General features: G+C 45.9%; 1 long non-coding RNA gene across 1 annotated transcript; it reads right to left on the reverse strand.

The window, feature by feature from the left end:
• Positions 1–1,123: 1,123 nt before the first annotated feature.
• On the reverse strand, positions 1,124–1,742 carry LOC109942020 (uncharacterized). The gene is made up of 3 exons (XR_002264648.1): positions 1,676–1,742; positions 1,499–1,567; positions 1,124–1,424 (listed from the first exon to the last, which is right to left on the reverse strand). It is a non-coding gene; the product is annotated as an uncharacterized lncRNA (long non-coding RNA).
• Positions 1,743–19,020: the final 17,278 nt, after the last annotated feature.

The raw sequence follows: 19,020 nt of genomic DNA on the forward strand, positions 1-19,020 counted from the left end.
GCAAAGCGTTACAACACGTTTGCCCCAATGCAGACTTTCCTAAGTTTGGTAATTTTCCAATGGATATGCCATCTAATTGCCCAACAATGAGGACAGGGTCAAATGACTGTGGATTTTTTGTATTGAGTTACATGAAGTTTTATGATCACAATGCAGGTGTCATATCTTCTTTCAATCAACCAGTAAGTGACTGTGCTAACTGTTTTTATAATCCGGTTGCCATCATTTGTACATGTTAGCTATAGACGTGTCTAATGCACGATATGCTTTTATTGCAGAACAATTCCCGAGACCTACGTGCTCATGCCCTTCATCAACTCACATTCCATCGCATCAACAAGGCGTTGCCACTTCCATTAGATATCCAGAGATTTATGTTTGCGCGCAATTAGTGAACTATGTCAGAACTAAGCAATGGTGTGGGAAATGTACCATACTGTGGTATTTTGGCCATTATTGTCAGTTAACAATTTTAGGAAGCTTCCTTATATGTGCTGTTTTAGAACAATTGTCATGCTACTTTGCCTTAGGGGTGTTACCCAGGTTCTTTCTGTGAACTTTAGTTGGCCGGATACTTATGGTTATGCTGCGAATATGTGAACATCAGATGTTTTCACTTCTGTGGGCTTTAAATATGATCTGTTTTTATGTTATGAAGATGTTATATGAATACCTCATTCCTTAATATTACCATCAGTTCATATGCGAGTATCATCCAGGTTATATACGATCTTTCCTACTTCAAATTATGCAACATTAGTAAGCAATATACGCTCTATTTATCATATTTCAACAACCTTATATCTTAGATTATTCGTATCAGATACAACAGACTACTCGCGCGCCTGACTCACTGCTGTCGTTATCAACAGACTAATTACTGGTCATATAGTTTACAAATTATACGATCATCCCACAAGTTATCTACGATGTTTTGTAGTTCCACTTACGCAACATTATTAAGCAATATACGCACCATTTATTAGATTTCAATATCCACCTCTATATACATCAGTTGCCAAACATACAAGGTTTATTGTAAAAAACAAATTAATCGTATCTCATACAACAGTCTAATCACTGTCTGACTCACTACTATCGAAATCATTTGCGTGTTTTTTTGATGTTGTTGTCTCATTCCAATCAGGAGCTTTACTGCCACCCTTGTTCCTAGATCCTGGAGGTCGTCCTCTCTTACGTCCAGCAAGGCTTGCCAACCTTTGTCTATTTTCCTCCATTGACAAACATGTCCTACTGTTGTGACCATCAGCAATTCCACACTTCTGACATTTCCTGGTCATTTTCTTTGTACCTTTTGCTCCCAATTTAATAACCCTTTCTTCACTCCCCTTTATTGTTCTTCCTTTGGGTTTTGAGTTATTTGGTCTTGCCAAGCTTATCCCATCGACTGCAAAATCCAGTTTCTGCATTTCAAAAGTAAATACTTCTCAGCATATAATATTATGTAGTCCAACATACAGTATTATACCATTATTACCTTTCTGGCATGATCATTTTGTTCACTGACACCACTAACATTCATAATTGCGTGATCATGCAAATTAACCTGTAATTGACAACACATTTTGTTAAGCTCAATCATAACCCAATAACTCAAACTTATAAATCATGTATATGTATAACTGCAAATCAGTATAGTTGTTATAGATATTACCTCTTCTAATGGACGTATTGGTATATGTATTTGATCATTGGCCACACCTTGTTCAAGTATATTAGATATGTCTTGAATTTCCTGAAAATTTGGATGAAAGCTCAATATACATCATTTACATCATAACAATTTTCAGACCATAGTTTCACAGTGCATGCACAATATAACTACTGAATGTCATACCATCTCTAGCTGCCTTCTACTGTATACAATTTAACCTACAATACTGAAAATTCAAATCAGTTCAATATTACTTACATGTCTCTGCAGAATCACAGGTGTGTCCTGTTCATGATCACCAATAGTACGCATAGTATTAATGTCACACCCGGTTTCAGAAGGCAAACCGAATGCGAACTATGTACGTGCCAGGATCAGAATTCACGTACACAGCGATTACATAAATGAACATCATCGCACAGTGCTCGAATAATAACATAAAAGAGTATTAACTTATTACATCACGGAGTCATAGACATCCACATAGTCATCGACTTAACAGTTAAATCAAAGTGCTAGCGAAACGCAGTAAAGATAAGGCCTTCACAGGCAGCTGACTGGGGGTTGCCGCCAACCCACACCTAGAATTCGTCGTAGTCTTGGAACTCCTGGAAGTCTCCTTCCACGACTTCGTCTTCTCCTGAGCAGTGGTTACAATGCGGACAACCTGGTGTTTTGTGGTAAAGCAAGGGTGAGTACACATCAACGTACTCAGCAAATGTCCCGTTTGGCTGAAGTGGACTAGCTTTATGTGGGGTTAGGCTCAAGCAGTTGCTTTTAGTTGGTCAGGTGTTTATTATTAGTAGGAGCCAGGTTTTATCATAAAACCCAAGTTATAATCCCAAAAAGTACTTCTTCAGAGAAGAAATACTAGAAAACATAATTAAAGTCACCATCGTTAACCATCATCATTAAAGTCATCATTTGAAGTGTTGAAAGGGAATTAGGCTTACACCTAGTTCCTATATAATTTTGGTGGTTGAATTGCCCAACACAAACCTTTGAACTAACTAGTTTGCCCAAGTGTATATATTATACAGGTGTAAAAGGTTCACACTCAGCCAATAAAAAGACCAAGTGTTGGATTCAATAAAGGAGCAAAGGGGCAACCGAGGGCACCCCTGGTCTGGCGCACCGGACTGTCCGGTGTGCCACCGGACAGTGAACAGTACCTGTCCGGTGCACCAGGGGACTTAGACTCCAACTCTTCACTCTCGGGAATTCTCGGAAGCCGGCGCGCTATAATTCACCGGACTGTCCGGTGTGCACCGGACTGTCCGGTGTGCCAGCGGAGCAACGGCTCCCTGCGGCGCCAACGGCTCTCTGCGCAGCATTAAATGCGCGCGCAGCGCGCGCAGACATCAGGGCTGCCCATACCGGTGCACCGGACATCAAACAGTGCATGTCCGGTGTGCACCGGACACCCAGGCGGGCCCACAAGTCAGAAGCTCCAACGGCTAGAATCCAACGGCAGTGATGACGTGGCAGGGGCACCGGACTGTCCGGTGTGCACCGGACTGTCCGGTGCGCCATCGAGCAGACGCCTCCAGCCAACGGTCACTCTTGGTGGTTGGGGCTATAAATACCCCAACCACCCCACATTCATTGCAATCCAAGTTTTCCACTTCTCAACTACTACAAGAGCTCTAGGCATTCAATTCTAGACACATACAAAGAGATCAAATCCTCTCCAATTCCACTCAAGCCTTTAGTGACTAGCGAGAGAGATTTGCCGTGTTCCTTTGAGCTCTTGCGCTTGGATCGCATTCTTTCTTTCTCTTGTGCTCTTGTGATCAACACTCGATTGTAACCGAGGCAAGAGGCACCAATTGTGTGGTGGCCCTTGCGGGGAAGTTTTGTTCCCGGTTGATTGAGAAGAAGGAAAGCTCACTCGGTCCGAGGGACCGTTTGAGAGAGGGAAGGGTTGAAAGAGACCCGGCCTTTGTGGCCTCCTCAACGGGGAGTAGGTTTGCGAGAACCGAACCTCGGTAAAACAAATCCGCGTGTCACTCTCCTTATTTGCTTGCGATTTGTTTTGCGCCCTCTCTCACGGACTCGTTGATATTTCTAACGCTAACCCGGCTTGTAGTTGTGATTATTTTTGTAAATTTCAGTTTCGCCCTATTCACCCCCCCTCTAGGCGACTATCAATTGGTATCAGAGGCCGGTGCTTCATTAGAGCCTAACCGCTCGAAGTGATGTCGGGAGATCACGCCAAGAAGGAGATGGAAACCGGCGACAAGCCCACTACAAGCCAAGGGAGCACCTCATCGGAAGAGTCCCGCACCAAGAAAAGGGAGAAGAAGAAGAACTCCTCCAAGCGGAAGGAGAAAAGATCTTCCTCTTCTCACCACAAGGAGAAGAAGGAAAAATCTTCTTCTCACAAGCCGCATCGGAGTGGGGACAAGCACAAGAGGATGAGGAAGGTGGTCTACTACGAGACCGACACTTCATCGACATCTACCTCCGGCTCCGACGCGGCGTCCGTCACTTCTAAACGCCAAGAGCGTAAGAAGTATAGTAAGATTCCCCTACGCTATCCTCGTGTTCCTAAACATACACCTCTACTTTCCGTCCCATTAGGTAAACCACCAACTTTTAATGGTGAAGATTATGCTATGTGGAGTAATTTAATGCGATTTCATCTAACCTCTCTCCACAAAAGAATATGGGATGTTGTTGAGTATGGTGTACAGGTACCATCAATAGGGGATGAGGACTATGACACGGACGAAGTGGCCCAAATCGAGCACTTCAACTCCCAAGCCGCAACCATCCTCCTTGCCTCCCTAAGCAAGGAGGAATACAACAAAGTACAAGGATTGAAGAACGCCAAGGAGATTTGGGACCTACTCAAGACGGCGCACGAGGGTGATGAACTCACCAAGATCACCAAGCGAGAAACGATCGAGGGGGAGCTCGGTCGCTTCCGTCTTCGCCAAGGGGAGGAGCCACAAGACATGTACAACCGGCTCAAGACCTTGGTGAACCAAGTGCGCAACCTCGGGAGCACAAAATGGGATGACCACGAAGTGGTTAAGGTTATTCTAAGAGCTCTTATTTTCCTTAACCCCACTCAAGTACAATTAATTCGCGGGAATCCTAGATATCCACTAATGACCCCCGAGGAAGTTATCGGGAATTTTGTGAGTTTTGAATGCATGATTAAGGGCTCCAAGAAGATCAACGAGCTTGACGAGCCTTCCACCTCCGAGGCGCAACCGGTGGCCTTCAAGGCAACGGAGGAGAAGAAGGAGGAGTCTACACCAAGTAGACAACCAATTGACGCCTCCAAGCTCGACAACGAGGAGATGGCCCTAATCATCAAAAGCTTTCGGCAAATTCTCAAGCAACGGAAGGGGAAGGACTACAAACACCGTTCCAAGAAGGTTTGCTACAAGTGTGGTAAGCCCGGTCACTTTATTGCAAAATGTCCTATGTCTAGTGACAGTGACAGGGGCGACGACAAGAAGGGAAGAAGAAAGGAGAAGAAGAAGTATTACAAGAAGAAGGGTGGCGATGCTCATGTTTGTCGGGAGTGGGACTCCGACGAAAGCTCAAGCGACTCCTCCGACGACGAGGACGCCGCCAACATCGCCGTCACCAAAGGCCTTCTCTTCCCCAACGTCGGCCACAAGTGTCTCATGGCCAAGGACGGCAAAAAGAAGGTAAAATCAAGGTCCTCCACTAAATATGAAACATCTAGTGATGAGGATGATGATAAAAATGAGGAGGATAACCTGCGCATTCTTTTTGCTAACCTTAACATGGAACAAAAGGAAAAATTAAATGAACTAATTAGTGCCATCCATGAAAAGGATGATCTCTTGGACTCCCAAGAGAACTTCCTAATCAAGGAAAATAAGAAACATGTTAAGGTTAAAAATGCTTATGCTCTAGAAGTAGAAAAATGTAACAAATTATCTAGTGAGCTAAGCATGTGCCATGACACTATTGCCAACCTTAGAAGTGAAAATGCTAAATTAATTGCTAAGGTAGATTCTCATGTTTGCATTGATCCTAGAAATGATAATGTTGATTTACTTGCTAGGATTGATGAGTTAAATGTTTCCATTGCTAGCCTTAGAAATGAGAATGAGAAACTAATTGCTAAGGCTAAGGATTTTGATGTTTGCAATGCTACTATTTCCGACCTTAGAACTAAAAATGATATGTTGCATGCTAAGGTTGTTGAACTAAAATCTTGCAAACCCTCTACATCTAATGTTGAGCATATTTCCATTTGTACTAGATGTAGAGATATTAATGTTGATGCTATCCATGATCACCTAGCCTTAATTAAAAAACAAAATGATCACATAGCTCAACTAAATGATAAGATTAGAGAGCATGACTTAGAAAATGAAAAATTTAAATTGGCTAGAAGCATGCTCTATAATGGGAGACGTCCTGGCATCAAGGATGGCATTGGCTTCCAAAGGGGAGACAATGTCAAACTTAATGCCCCACCTAAAAATTTGTCTAACTTTGTTAAGGGCAAGGCTCCCATGCCTCAGGATAACGAGGGTTACATTTTGTACCCGGCCGGTTATCCCGAGAGCAAAATTAGGAGAATTCACTCTAGGAAGTCTCACTCTGGCCCTAACCATGCTTTTATGTATAAGGGTGAGACATCTAGCTCTAGGCAACCAACCCGTGCCAAGTTGCCTAGAAAGAAAACTCCTAATGCATCAAATGATCATGCCATTTCATTTAAAACTTTTGATGCATCTTATGTGCTTACTAGCAAATCCGGCAAGGTAGTTGCCAAATTTGTTGGGGGCAAGCACAAGGGTTCCAAGACTTGTGTTTGGGTACCCAAAGTTCTTGTATCTAATGCCAAAGGACCCAAAACAGTTTGGGTACCTAAAGTCAAGAACTAAATTTGTTTTGTAGGTTTATGCATCCGGGGGCTCAAGTTGGATACTCGACAGCGGGTGCACAAACCACATGACCGGGGAGAAAAGGATGTTCTCCTCATATGAGAAAAACCAAGATCCCCAACGAGCTATCACATTCGGGGATGGAAATCAAGGTTTGGTCAAAGGACTTGGTAAAATTGCTATATCTCCTGACCATTCTATTTCAAATGTTTTTCTTGTTGATTCCTTAGATTACAACTTGCTTTCTGTTTCACAATTATGTCAAATGGGCTACAACTGTCTTTTTACTGATATAGGTGTCACTGTCTTTAGAAGAAGTGATGATTCAATAGCATTTAAGGGTGTGTTAGAGGGTCAGCTATACTTGGTAGATTTTGATAGAGCTGAACTCGACACTTGCTTAATTGCTAAGACTAACATGGGTTGGCTCTGGCATCGCCGACTAGCCCATGTTGGGATGAAGAATCTTCATAAGCTTCTAAAGGGTGAACACATTTTAGGACTAACCAATGTTCATTTTGAGAAAGACAGGATTTGTAGCGCATGTCAGGCAGGAAAGCAAGTTGGAGCCCATCATCCACACAAGAACATCATGACGACCGACAGGCCGCTTGAGCTACTCCACATGGATCTATTCGGCCCGATTGCTTACATAAGTATCGGCGGGAGTAAGTATTGTCTTGTTATTGTGGATGATTATTCTCGCTTCACTTGGGTATTCTTTTTACAGGAAAAATCTCAAACCCAAGAGACTTTAAAAGGATTCTTGAGACGGGCTCAAAATGAGTTCGGCTTAAGGATCAAGAAAATAAGAAGCGACAATGGGACGGAGTTCAAGAACTCTCAAACTGAAAGCTTCCTTGAGGAGGAGGGCATCAAGCATGAGTTCTCTTCTCCCTACACGCCACAACAAAATGGTGTAGTGGAGAGGAAGAATCGAACTCTATTGGACATGGCAAGAACCATGCTTGATGAGTACAAGACACCGGACCGGTTTTGGGCCGAAGCAGTCAACACCGCCTGCTACGCCATCAACCGGTTATATCTTCACCGAATCCTCAAGAAGACATCATATGAACTCCTAACCGGTAAAAAGCCCAACATTTCATATTTTAGAGTTTTTGGTAGCAAATGCTTCATTCTTATTAAAAGAGGTAGAAAATCTAAATTTGCTCCTAAAACTGTAGAAGGCTTTTTACTTGGTTATGACTCAAACACAAGGGCATATAGGGTCTTTAACAAGTCCACTGGACTAGTTGAAGTCTCTTGTGACGTTGTGTTTGATGAAACTAACGACTCTCAAGTAGAGCAAGTTGATCTTGATGAGATAGGTGAAGAACAGGCTCCATGCATCGCGCTAAGGAACATGTCCATCGGGGATGTGTGTCCTAAGGAATCCGAAGAGCCTCCAAGTACACAAGATCAACCATCCTCCTCCATGCAAGCATCTCCACCAACTCAAAATGAGGATGAGGCTCAAAATGATGAAGAGCAAGATCAAGAAGACGAGCCACCTCAAGATGATAGCAATGATCAAGGGGGAGATACAAATGATCAAGAAAAGGAGGATAAGGAAGAACCAAGACCGCCACACCCAAGAGTCCACCAAGCAATCCAACGAGATCACCCCGTCGACACCATCCTCGGCGACATTCATAAAGGGGTAACTACTCGATCTCGGGTTGCTCATTTTTGTGAACATTACTCTTTTGTTTCCTCTATTGAGCCACACAGGGTAGAGGAAGCTCTCCAAGATTCGGATTGGGTGGTGGCGATGCAAGAGGAGCTCAACAATTTCACGAGGAACGAGGTATGGCATTTAGTTCCACGTCCTAACCAAAATGTTGTAGGAACCAAATGGGTCTTCCGCAACAAGCAAGATGAGCATGGTGTGGTGACAAGGAACAAAGCTCGACTCGTGGCCAAAGGGTATTCACAAGTCGAAGGTTTGGATTTTGGTGAAACCTATGCACCCGTAGCTAGGCTTGAGTCAATTCGCATATTATTGGCCTATGCTACTTACCATGGCTTTAAGCTCTATCAAATGGATGTGAAAAGTGCCTTCCTCAATGGACCGATCAAGGAAGAGGTCTATGTTGAGCAACCTCCCGGCTTTGAAGACAGTGAGTATCCTAATCATGTCTATAGGCTCTCTGAGGCGCTTTATGGGCTCAAGCAAGCCCCAAGAGCGTGGTATGAATGCCTTAGAGATTTCCTTATTGCTAATGGCTTCAAAGTCGGCAAGGCCGATCCTACACTCTTTACTAAAACTTTTGAAAATGACTTGTTTGTATGCCAAATTTATGTTGATGATATTATATTTGGGTCTACTAACGAGTCTACATGTGAAGAGTTTAGTAGGATCATGACACAGAAATTCGAGATGTCGATGATGGGGGAGTTGAAGTATTTTCTAGGATTCCAAGTCAAGCAACTCCAAGAGGGCACCTTCATTAGCCAAACGAAGTACACTCAAGACATTCTTGCTAAGTTTGGGATGAAGGATGCCAAACCCATCAAGACACCCATGGGAACTAATGGGCATCTCGACCTCGACACGGGAGGTAAGTCCGTAGATCAAAAGGTATACCGGTCGATGATTGGTTCATTGCTTTATTTATGTGCATCTCGACCGGACATTATGCTTTCCGTTTGCATATGTGCAAGATTCCAATCCGACCCTAAGGAATCACACCTTACGGCCGTAAAACGAATCTTGAGATATTTGGCTTATACACCTAAGTTTGGGCTTTGGTACCCTCGGGGATCCACATTTGATTTACTTGGTTATTCGGATGCCGATTGGGCGGGGTGCAAAATCAATAGGAAGAGCACATCTGGGACTTGCCAGTTCTTGGGAAGATCCTTGGTGTCTTGGGCTTCAAAGAAGCAAAATTCGGTCGCTCTTTCCACCGCCGAAGCCGAGTACATTGCCGCAGGACATTGTTGCACGCAATTGCTTTGGATGAGGCAAACCCTGCGGGACTACGGTTACAAATTAACCAAAGTCCCTTTGCTATGTGATAATGAGAGTGCAATTAAAATGGCCGACAATCCCGTCGAGCATAGCCGCACTAAGCACATAGCCATTCGGTATCATTTTCTTAGGGATCACCAACAAAAGGGGGATATCGAGATTTCTTACATTAATACTAAAGATCAATTAGCCGATATCTTTACCAAGCCACTTGATGAACAATCTTTTACCAGACTTAGGCATGAGCTCAATATTCTTGATTCTAGAAATTTCTTTTGCTAAGCTTGCACACATAGCTCTTTTGAATACCTTTGATCATATCTCTTTTATATGCTATGACTAATGTGTTTTCAAGTTTATTTCAAACCAAGTCATAGGTATATTGAAAGGGAATTGGAGTCTTCGGCGAAGACAAAGGCTTCCACTCCGTAACTCATACTTCGCCACCACTCCGAGCAACTCTCTCTTCTTTGGGGGAGAAATGAGCATCAAAGAAAAGGACTCTATCCTTGGGGGAGAGAGTAAAAGCTCAAAAGCAAAAGGACCGTACTTCATCTTTGGTATAATCTTAACTCATTTACTTATGACCAAAGAGGAAGATAGTACTTCGAGGGCTCTAATGATTCCGTTTTTGGCGATTCATGCCAAAAAGGGGGAGAAATGAGCCCAAAGCAAAAGGACCGCACCACCACCACCAAATTCAAAAACTTAGTGCTTTCCAAAAGTCTTTATCATTTGGTATCCTATTGTGTTCAAAAGGGGGAGAAAGTAGTATTTCAAAAATGGTATATCAAAACCCTCTTGAACACTAAGAGGTGGATCTCTTTTAGGGGGAGTTTTGTTTAGTCAAAGGAAAAGCAATTGAAACAGGGGGAGGAAATTTCAAATCTTGAAAATGCTTTTGCAAACTCTTATTTATTTACCTTTGACTATTTGCAAAAGATCTATGAAATGGATTAACAAAAGGTTTTGCAAAAACAAAACAAGTGGTGCAAACGTGGTCCAAAACGTTAAATAAGAAAGAAACATTCCATGCATATCTTGTAAGTAGTTTTATTGGCTCAATTCCAAGCAACCTTTATACTTACATTATGCAAACTAGTTCAATTATGCACTTCTATATTTGCTTTGGTTTGTGTTGGCATCAATCACCAAAAAGGGGGAGATTGAAAGGGAATTAGGCTTACACCTAGTTCCTATATAATTTTGGTGGTTGAATTGCCCAACACAAACCTTTGAACTAACTAGTTTGCCCAAGTGTATAGATTATACAGGTGTAAAAGGTTCACACTCAGCCAATAAAAAGACCAAGTGTTGGATTCAATAAAGGAGCAAAGGGGCAACCGAGGGCACCCCTGGTCTGGCGCACCGGACTGTCCGGTGTGCCACCGGACAGTGAACAGTACCTGTCCGGTGCACCAGGGGACTTAGACTCCAACTCTTCACTCTCGGGAATTCTCGGAAGCCGGCGCGCTATAATTCACCGGACTGTCCGGTGTGCACCGGACTGTCCGGTGTGCCAGCGGAGCAACGGCTCCCTGCGGCGCCAACGGCTCTCTGCGCAGCATTAAATGCGCGCGCAGCGCGCGCAGACATCAGGGCTGCCCATACCGGTGCACTGGACATCAAACAGTGCATGTCCGGTGTGCACCGGACACCCAGGCGGGCCCACAAGTCAGAAGCTCCAACGGCTAGAATCCAACGGCAGTGATGACGTGGCAGGGGCACCGGACTGTCCGGTGTGCACCGGACTGTCCGGTGCGCCATCGAGCAGACGCCTCCAGCCAACGGTCACTCTTGGTGGTTGGGGCTATAAATACCCCAACCACCCCACATTCATTGCAATCCAAGTTTTCCACTTCTCAACTACTACAAGAGCTCTAGGCATTCAATTCTAGACACATACAAAGAGATCAAATCCTCTCCAATTCCACTCAAGCCTTTAGTGACTAGCGAGAGAGATTTGCCGTGTTCCTTTGAGCTCTTGCGCTTGGATCGCATTCTTTCTTTCTCTTGTGCTCTTGTGATCAACACTCGATTGTAACCGAGGCAAGAGGCACCAATTGTGTGGTGGCCCTTGCGGGGAAGTTTTGTTCCCGGTTGATTGAGAAGAAGGAAAGCTCACTCGGTCCGAGGGACCGTTTGAGAGAGGGAAGGGTTGAAAGAGACCCGGCCTTTGTGGCCTCCTCAACGGGGAGTAGGTTTGCGAGAACCGAACCTCGGTAAAACAAATCCGCGTGTCACTCTCCTTATTTGCTTGCGATTTGTTTTGCGCCCTCTCTCGCGGACTCGTTGATATTTCTAACGCTAACCCGGCTTGTAGTTGTGATTATTTTTGTAAATTTCAGTTTCGCCCTATTCACCCCCCCCTCTAGGCGACTATCAAGTGTATCCGGAGTATCTCTAATCAAAGAGGATCCCAAGGCTGCTCTTAACCGTGAGCACGGCTGATATATCAGTTTCACTACCCTCTGCAGAGGTCGCACACTTTACCCAAGAGCCGTGATTCCCTCTCTAGCCCGGGCTTGCAAGACCCTTATTCACTCCCAAGGTGAATGGCCAGGGATTCACTACGAAGCCTTTACAAAGATTCCCTAGAGGTCATAGCTGCCCGTTAGGTTTCTCCAGTTTGATAAACACAGTACCTCTCCCCGCAGGAGGGTGACTAAAAAGCAAAACGAAAGAACCTCGGCACCCAGCCTCGGCAGAGCAAGCACTGTGCCTGGACCCCATTGACGGCACGACGGCGAAGCAACTACACTTCTAGTTCCTCTAATTAATTAGCTAAGGGCACCCCATTCCACCCTCATGGTTGCACTGTTATCCCGGGTGGTCTCTCAACGAACAGGTCCTTACGGAGAGGTACTCAGGAAACAGCCTGAGCCCCCTAGAGTATCACAAGATCATCAACATCATCAGGATAACAGTATCATAAATAGTCACATCATGTTCATTGATTAAGTTAAGGCAATAGCAGAATGCTAACCATAACAGCCCATAAGGTCATCAAGGATAAAGTAAAGTGTAAAGCTAGTCAATCCTTAGGTTTCAAGTAAGTAATGCGGGATAGTAAGTTATAAGTGAATAGGACATAATGGGTCAGAGGACACTTGCCTTCACCAAACTGCTGATCAGGGACTTCCTCTGCAACTTCCTCGGGAAACACAGACTGTCCGTTGTCTACGTAAAGTAATCATTCACACTATGCACTTGGGAAATAACAAACAAAAGCAATATACCAAACATATGCAGCAGAGGGATCACAAGTTCATAATAGAAAAGGATAGACACTCTGGTGTTCCCTAGGTCTAGGGTAGAGGACTATACAAGGTGATTCATTATCCACTAATCAGGTTTAAGTCAGTGGTGGGGTTAAATCATTACATGGTTTTAAGTCCCTGAACTTGGGTGTTTAAGTCCATAAACTTAGGTGCTCCAACTTTTATTAAAGTCTACCATCTTCTATTTATCTCAAATAGGGTTCCAATAACCTTAATCCTATCCTAATGATCAACTATTAATTGGGACATGGAAACAGCAGGGAAACATTGTTTAAGTAGATAGACAAAAATACTATGAGCATTTTGCAATTTGAAGCACCTAATTTGGAGTTCATATGACAAAGTTATGAATTTTACAAGTTTAGGGATTAAAAATATACCCTAAATACTTATTTTGAATTAAATAAAAGGTCCGAGGACCTAACTGCGAGAATCCAGGGACGGCGGGTCAAATTGCGGAAAGGTGGGGGTCTCTTTAAGAAAACGCGCGGGCGAAGGGGTATCGGGCTCTAATAGCCGTTGGATCTCGGATCAACGCCCGAGATTAGATCCGCGGGCGGGCGCGCGAGCGCGCGGCGGCCTGAGCGGCTGACAGGCGGGGCCAGGCGGGCAGCGCGGGCGCGGGCGGCTGACAGGCGGGGCCCAAACGGCAAGGAGGCGAGGTGTGGGGGAAGCGGCCCTGGGCCGTTGGATCTCCGGTAAGCGGTCGGGATTGGGCTCGGGCTATTTAAAATAGGGCCATCCGATCCAAGATGGACGGCGGGGATGGGGCGACTGGCTTCTGTCCCCTTCTCCAGCCAGCTGAGGCGGCGGTGGCCGCACCCGCGGCGGAGAAGCTCGCCGGAGACGAGGGCGCAGGGGCTCTGCGGGTCCTTAGGGCGACCGGAGTGGCCTGGGAGGTTGGGGAAGGCGCGGGGAATCCTCTGGCGGGGGCTAGGTCGGGACAGGGGCACCGGAGGGGGGCGGTCCACGGCGAAGTGGCTCGGCGGCGGCGCTAATCGACTCCGGCGAGGAATTAAGCGCAGCAGGGGGCAATAGAGGGGAAGGGAGAGGGCAGAGGAGGTTCCTTACCTCAAGGCGAACTCCGGGGACTCCTCGGTGGCGGCAATGGCGCGACGACGGCCCGGGTCGACGGTGGCGGACCTCTGCGGCTGCACGGAGGGCGGCGGGTGAGCGCGGACAGGGGAAATTAGAGAGGGGGAGGAGGAATTGGGGCGTGTCCCGGGTTGTGGACGCCGAGGCTAAGATCACCGTGGCAGAGGGCACGACGGGGATCCGACGTCGACGGAGAAACGGGCTCGGGACAGCGGCGGTTTAATGGCGGCGGCGCTCCGGCGTGGGGGAGGCGAGAGAGGGGTCTGCAGGTGCGCAAATGAGGGAGGGGGAGTGTAACACCACAAAAGCCATCAAATAAAGATAATGAATTTAGTTGTTATATTAATTAGCGTAATAATTTTTTTTAAGTGATTAATTATTTATTTGCATTTTTGGATCAGTTTTCTTTGCATGTGCTTGATTGATTATCGGATGATTGTTATTAACTTCCTTTTAAAAAGAAATCCTAGTAATTAGACAATAATTAAGAAATATAATAATTATTAGTCTAAAATCAAGTACTCCATTTATAAATATTTTTGGTAATTTTTTTATGACTTTTAGAGTTCTTTAAAAATGAATTTCGGAATTGGAAAAAAAAAGAAAAAAAACCAAAAACTACTCCTAACCCGGCCGGCCCACCAGGGCCCATGCCCCTAACCCTAACACGCCGCGCGCGCGCCCTGGGAAGAATTCCCAGCCGCCGCCTCCCAGCTCTCCCTCTCTCCCACTCTCTCTCTCCCTCACCGGTCCTCTCTCCTCTCTCTGTTTGCTCGCCTGCGTGCACACCAGCGCCCGGCAACGAGCCGCGCCAGCCCTGCGCAAGCCGTGCGCGAGCCGGCCGCACGCCGCGCTGCCTCCCGTGCGCGCCGGCGTCCAGGCGGCCGAGCCGTGCGACGCGCGCAGCCGAGCGCCGGCGCCCTGCAGCCGCGTACCACACGCCAGGAGCCCGATGTCGCGCACGACCCCGACGCCGGCCCCTGCGCGTTACTGTCCCGACACCGCGATTCACGCGCGCGAAGCCCAAGATTAATACCGCACGCCCGTTTGGAATCTCGCGTCATGGAGCTTAATTTCGTCCGTTCCCTCCCCCATTATGATTCTCTCTAACGTCGCCATTGATGGCCGTTCATGGCGCCGGTCGCCGCGCCTCTCCCTCTCCCGGCGTCTTCCCTCTCTTCTCTCTATTTAAGGTAATACCGAGCGCCAGTTCCCGACCACTTTGAGCTCGCGCCCACGCATTTCATTCCTCTGTTGGTCGTCCATCGTCGTTGTGGAGCTCGCCGCAGTGAAGCTCGACACCGCCGGAGACCTCGACGTCGTTCCCCGTCCTCCCCTTGAGCGTCGTCGACCTTTCCCCGCGTCGGCGACCTCCTCTGCTGCCTTGGCCGAGCCCTGCCCGACGAACTCGACCGCGGCTGACCCCTGCCGGTCCTCTGCTCGTCGTCGCCTCTGTTCTTTGTCGCCGGCAAGCAGCTCGTCGTGACGCCCGTGGCCGCCTCGACGTCATCCCCTGCTCCGTTCGACGACCCGAGGCCGTCCCTGCCTCCCCTGGGCCTTCGTACTCGTGCTGTGCCGTGTCACGCGCCAAAGCCGTCTGGTTGTCCTTCGTGCCCAAAGCCCCACGGTCGTGGCTCTCTGCTTCTCTGGTATGTACATTCCAGTGGTAGAAGAAGGCGATCTTCTAGTCTACCCCCTGAAAAATAAGTTGAATAGGATATCTAACCCCTGCAGCGATTCATTATTTTTAAATTTGTATATTTTGGAATCCAAATCATATGTATGTGGAACGATTAACTTCATGTGTATGTGATAAGATATTTTAGTTAGTGTCTCTGCTGTCTTTCGAGTTTGTGCATTTTAATTTGGTTATACCCATTGAGAATTAATTTAATTATGGTTTGTTGGAGTAAAGGACTAAGGAATAGGTAGACTACATATTAGTAACAAAAAGCGCTAGATAAATAAGTATGCGTTCACCGTTGCTTACATTATGATTCTGACTTATAGACAAGACTCGCACGCTCATGCGCAATATAATTATATTGGTTATTCGCTAAGAAATAGTAAATATTTTATTGACGTTGAAACAATATAGTCCAACGTAATCTAAATAGTAGAGATAAAATTTGTAGTTTAATTTAGTTCTTTAATACTATGGTTATGTGATTTATAAATAATATTTTAACAATTGATATAAGTTCCTTTTAGAAAGAAAGACTAAAACTAGAATGTGACCCGTGTTTTACGATAGAGATAATTATTTAGTAAATAAACTAGAGTCCCTAGAATTTGGGTTAAAGTTGTATCTATGATTTTAAATGAATTTATATAGTATGCATATCCATAGTCGAATTGTCATACAAGTTTTCTAGTAAGATAATGAAACAAAGTAGTTAGTCATAGCAAATAAATTGATCGTTGATATGGTTAAGATTTATAGGGTAGATACAAATCATGTTTTGCATTCCTTCTTATAAATGTGATTCGTTTAAATGTATGTTTTATTGTATGATGTATGCTTCACCTATGTAATGGTGTATGTTTATTTATTGGTGAATGTTTTCTTTTGTATGTACGATGTGCGACGCTATTAGAAACTGATTGTGTGGTAGAGGACCCAAATACGTTTGAAGACGACACGCAGGACGATTTTGTGCAAGGCAAGTGGATTCTCCCTCTGCATATTCTGTTTGTACCCATTCATTGCATATAATAATGTTTATTGTTTTTATATCTATTGCATAACTTGATGGGATGTACCTAATTAAGGATTTCCTAGATTTACTACCTGTATTCCTTGTTTAACCTGGGAAAATAATTAAGCTGTGCAAGATTCATGCTACCGCTCAACTTAATGATTCTTAATGTCACTCTTTAATTGGTTTTAATGTTCCAAAAATGTTAATTGGCAATTATGACATTAACCCGATGGTTAAGATAATTTTATTACAAATTTAATTGGAACATGGAGTGACCACCCAGGATAACAGTGCAACCACGAGTGCTATCATGGCTCTGGCTTTGGTAAATAGCTCTATATGCTTAGTGCCTAGCAACCTTACCTGAAAGATGGGCAAGAGGGGGAGCGGTAGGTGCTGGCAGCCCACGTTAACATGGGGTCGTATTCTTGGCTAAGGTACTTCACCCAGGGGGCCACCACCATCGTCTTAGAAACCTTAGCGGGTTGCTTTGTATTAAGGTATTTTGTGAAAACCTCATAATGGATCCCTAGCCATTCACCTCGGCAGTGTCTAAGGGTCCGATCAACCCGGGCTAGATGGGATACATGGCTTGTGGGTAAAGTTGTACCACCTCTGCAGAGTGTAAAACTGATATATCAGCCGTGCTCCCGGTTATGAGCGACCTGGACTCCTCACATGATAATTGAACTTGAAGATGGAATTAAATTGAGATCCGATGATCTGCCGATAATTTGCTTAAGTGGTTTCACTTAAGTGTTTTTGTTATATTCATATTCCTTTGTTTAATTGGGATATTTGGGATTCACTATTATTAGTAAGACAGGTGTTGTTAATAAAATGTTGACCAACTAAAATGCTTACTGCTCAAACTTAGCCTCACCTTGTATTACCTGCATTAGTTTTTCCCCCACTTGCTGAGCCCCGACCATAAGTGAGCTCACCCTTGCTTAATTTTGATCAGAGGGTGATGCTGGAGACTTTGATGGAGATTTTATCGACGCCGATGATTTCTAAGTCTAACGATGCGCCGGTCATCTTCCTGTGGGAGATTGCCCAATTGTTTATTTCCGCTTACTTTGATGTGATACTTGTTAAAGATACAATGTTTCAGATGATGTAATAAAGTTTTATACTCTCTTTACGCCTTTATTGCATTGTCTTTTGATATATTACACTTGTGACGTCAACATATGTGTGGAAATGGATCCTGGCACACATATGGTATGCGCTCGGTTCTACCCCCTGGAACCGGGTGTGACAGAAGTGGTATCAAAGCTATGCTGACCCTAGGTCGTTAGATTAGTTAGAAATGGAAAGCCTAGTTGTTCAAAACTTGCTAATTTCATTCTTATAAATTCCTTTATCAGTCTTACCTCTTTGAAATTCAACTAAGTTAACTCTTCTCTTGTAGATGGTTCGCACTCTTCAAACCACTCGCGTCAACACCAGCTACGCCCCTCAGCCCCGGCAGATCCCGGCCTACCCAGTGGTAGTAGAGGATGCTCCAGCGAACCTCCCTCCTGTCCGAGTGGAGAACGTCATCAACCTGGAGGACAGCTCGGAGGAGCAGCTGCCGACCCCCACCCCGTTGGCCGAGTCCCTGGCCTTCGCAGCTGCGTCATCGACGTCAGCATCGCCGGCACCAGCCTTCCAAGCACCTGCACCTGGAGGCGACGACCCCGATGACTCCGGAGACGGCGACGACGAGGATGACGACGACGACGACGATGGAGAGGACGAACACGTCCACGAGGAAACTGACTACGCCCAGGAGGACCACTTCATGGGGATTGGTCCAGTTGTCGAACATTATACATCAATGTTCGAAACAGGGCACTTCCCCAACCTGCTGCAGGCAGTGCTGCACGAGCTAGGAGCCTACGCCCGCCCCCTGTACGAGACGAGGCGAGTGAGCGAGCCTCCCCGGGCTTGCTATTACATCACTCGCATCCATGTCAGGGTAATGGATGCAGGTGACAGGGGATTCAGGACTCTGTCTGCTCACGAGTCCCTGATACCGCTGTCCACCTACGCTGCCTCGGTCAGCGATGCTGCCCGTCGGACCCTGTGGTCGCTCAGCCACACCTACCGGCAGCAGCTGCAGAACACGAGGTTCAGGCACCTTCCTCAGCGCCTGCGTGGAGAAAGCCAGACCAACATTGTCCCAGGTGAACCTGGTGAGGATCGCCTCAACACCCTAGCTGGTGTAGTGGCCGGTCTCAACACCGACCTGGACAGTGCCACTCTGGACCTCTATAGTGTGCACTTGGAGCTGGAGAATGCCCACGCCAGGATTGCAGCCCTGGAAGCCCAACTGCAAGGACTGGATCCGCCAGAAGCTCAGGTCCCCGCCGTGGCGCTGTCTCCTCCCCGCAAGAGGATGCGCTATGGAGAGCTCGGATCA

Source organism: Zea mays, chromosome 8, assembly GCF_902167145.1.
Source record: "Zea mays cultivar B73 chromosome 8, Zm-B73-REFERENCE-NAM-5.0, whole genome shotgun sequence".
NCBI lineage: Eukaryota > Viridiplantae > Streptophyta > Magnoliopsida > Poales > Poaceae > Zea > Zea mays.